Source organism: Aplysia californica, unplaced genomic scaffold (genome assembly GCF_000002075.1).
Source record: "Aplysia californica isolate F4 #8 unplaced genomic scaffold, AplCal3.0 scaffold00176, whole genome shotgun sequence".
Lineage (NCBI taxonomy): Eukaryota > Metazoa > Mollusca > Gastropoda > Aplysiida > Aplysiidae > Aplysia > Aplysia californica.
This window is the reverse complement of record NW_004797446.1, coordinates 128,642-131,649: the sequence shown is the minus strand read 5'-3', so window position 1 is coordinate 131,649 and position 3,008 is coordinate 128,642. Positions and strand designations below refer to the sequence as shown.

Below are 3,008 nucleotides of genomic sequence, written 5' to 3'. Positions count from 1 at the left end.
GAAGAAGAAGAAGAAGAAGAAGAAGAAGAAGACGAAGAAGAAGAAGAAGAAGAAGAAGAAGAAGAAGCGTGCATGTACACGAAATAATAAACTACACTCCCGTATCTTGTTCCCCGCATCAAGGGCCCAGGGCTGTTTCTTTTGCTTCTCTGGATGCGCTTCAACCACAACGTTTTCCCGTGTGGAATCTCACCTGCCCCTGTGTCGCATTATAACTGCGCTTTCTCTGGGACAACGGCCGCCTCCCACCACAACACACCCCATTCACTCCATTCAAACAACTCGTTTTGTGTTCCCGAACGTACGCCCGGGCGATCAAGGGCTGCGAAATAGATCCAAGTCCCCCAGTTTATGTGTGTGTGATCTGACAGTGCGTCACACAGTGAGACGTGGTTATTTTCACTGCAAATATTGCAGCAATACTGGATTATACACTGCGTGATGAAGTTGTCGAGAATTGCGTAAAACTAGTAGACTGCCGTGGCATTTTCTTTGCAGAGCACACTTGGGTATTGGTTCTCACAAGGGGCCGGCAAGGAGATCGTTGAATTGCTGTCAGTCAAACTGTCTTCGAGGGAACATGGTGACTTTTCAGTGGCTCCTGATTTTGGTCACCCGTTGAGAAAGAGCAGAAAGTAAGAACATTCTTGTCACCAAAGCGTTCCCTGGGCTGGAATATTCTCGTTTATATCTTTCTACGCTCTAACAAAACAAAACAAAAAAACCTCCAGAGATCATACTTCTCGACGTCAAGAAGGAGGAAACGGATTAAGTCAAGCAGCCACAGTGTGTTGGATTAAGGGTAAGTTGGTACTTTTGTAGCTCAATCATTGTAACGGCTTAGTGTCATAATCGGTGGGTGGTTGGCAAACACTCTGGTGTGGTTCTCTCCTTCTTTCATCCTATCGAACATCTATCATCCTTATCTCTCTTCTTAACGCTCTGTATGTTATTTTCGTGTAACAGCTCTAATTTTCGGCACTTATACGCCCTCCTTGTTTTGTAAGTGCCGTAAAACTAAACTGGCATCATAGTCAGCGCTAGTGTAGTATAAACTATTAATGATAGCTTAGTAAAGTCTTGCGCCATAGCTTGTTCAAGGGTTTGTAGGTGACAGATAATTATGGCATGGCTCATTTATCGATGGTATAGGATTAGAGTATTGCATTTAGAGATATATTATATCATATTTTCTAACATGAAGATGTTCACTATAGGGTGCGTCTTGTGGTGAAGCTAAGATTAAAACTGTAGGCCTACATAAGAAATGCCAGAATAGGAATAATACATATATTTTATGTTAGTGATTTCTTCTCCTGAAAGGTCTCTTGATGAAGATATAGCTTTCTTCGGGGTAAATGTTCAAGGCTTGTTGGGGGTTTTTTCCTTAATATTTTATTTACTTTTTTGAGAGGTGGGTAGGCTATTTCTTTCGTTTTGTTGATATGTTTGTAGTTGTTTTTTTGGTGGTGGTGGTTGGGGGGGGGGTGGTCGACTTTCTACCGCTCTATATTCAGGTCATAATTATGATGATTAAGCCATCGGCTCCTGAAGGTTAATGTCCCCTCCCTCCTTTTTGGGAATGGACTAAAGACACTTCAGTCAGTAGCACATGCCCCCAGGAGGGGGGGGGGGGGGGGGGGAATGGGTTAAACTGTTCGTTTTTGTCTTTGTTGCTGCTTGGATAATATATACTGTACCAGGTATTAGGCTAGACCTAGAAACGATGACTTACTTATCCATCCAAAGGTATGTTTATTGTTTTCTCATAACTAACCCACACCATTCAAGTGTCTAAAGTCTCAATCTCAGCCACGATCTGGTCTGGTAATTGTGGTCAGCCAAACGGTGATTTAGAGACGTAAGAGTGGTATAGTATTGATTTTTGAGGACAAAGCTTGGCGACAGCTGTGTGGTGTGTGTTCAATAATGAGTAAGAAACGGATATGGTTGAATGAGTTGTCTTATTATATACGTCATGTTTCTCAGACAGCCTGGAAATCAATATGTGTAGAAGTTTGAGTCATTTTCCAACTTGCCTGCTACCTTACGATATAGAATCTAGTGCTGCTTTTTCTGTCGTTTCTTTCAACGTTTATTCTAATGTATTGAATGAAATAGCAGGAGGAGGGGGGGGGGGAATCACGGCATTGCATGGCAAAAAATTGATTGGAAAAAATGTTAAGATATCTAAACTTGAACAGTAAACAACTACTTCCATCAATACGTGAATGTTGGGTTTTTTGTTAGCGTGGTGAAATTTTAGGAACAATAATAATATGGTTGGGATTGGAGGTCTTGAGCGTATCGTCAGCGGGGTGTTTTGATTTTTCTGGGATTGTGAAATTACTTTTCAAATAACCCGAACCTCTTTATTTTCTTACACTAGGAGCTCTTTTTCTCCCTCTGTTTTTACCTGACAAGAGTACAAAATAGGAAAGCTGGTGATTGGAGGGCGCCACTGATAGGTCCTTCTTTTCTTTTTCTCAGTTATGTATAGCATGTTCCTCTTACTCGACCCTTGTGTTAAACGACCGTTTCGTTTGGAAGTCGATAAGCTTTTCTGTATTCAACGAGCTAACAAACTAACCTACAAACCTGGACAAATGTAATCCTCCCGGAACCATTAGCAGCCCAAGAGTGTGTCGGGGGAGGGGGGGGGATGGGTGTATGTGTGTTTATGTTTGTGTGAGTGGGTGACTGAGTGAGTGAGCGGGTGAGCAAGTGAGTGTGCGCGCCTGTGTGTGTGTGTGTGTGTGTGTGTGTGTGTGTGTGTGTGTGTGTGTGTGCGTGTGTGTGTTGACCATTAGCTCAGCTTGTACCTTGCTGGGCTGTGGAGTGGATGACTCTCGTTTGCTTGCTCTCACACCATTGAGCCCATGTCCAAGTGTTTTATCTAAAAAATTATTTGTTTTGAAATAAGTCCTGTTCTCTTGATCACATAAAATGGATAATCCATCTCATGTTGTTTTGTTTTTTATATAACAAGTCCTGAGTCCTAAAAGTTT

At 42.2% G+C, this 3,008-nt stretch overlaps 1 protein-coding gene across 1 annotated transcript in view; it reads left to right on the top strand.

The window, feature by feature from the left end:
* Window positions 1–300: 300 nt before the first annotated feature.
* Window positions 301–3,008, top strand: part of LOC101851579 — a 59,534-nt gene continuing 56,826 nt past the window's right edge. The window contains exon 1 of the mRNA XM_005098238.3: window positions 301–802. The gene's annotated coding sequence lies outside the window, so the exon portion shown is untranslated. The remainder of the gene's footprint in view (window positions 803–3,008) is intronic.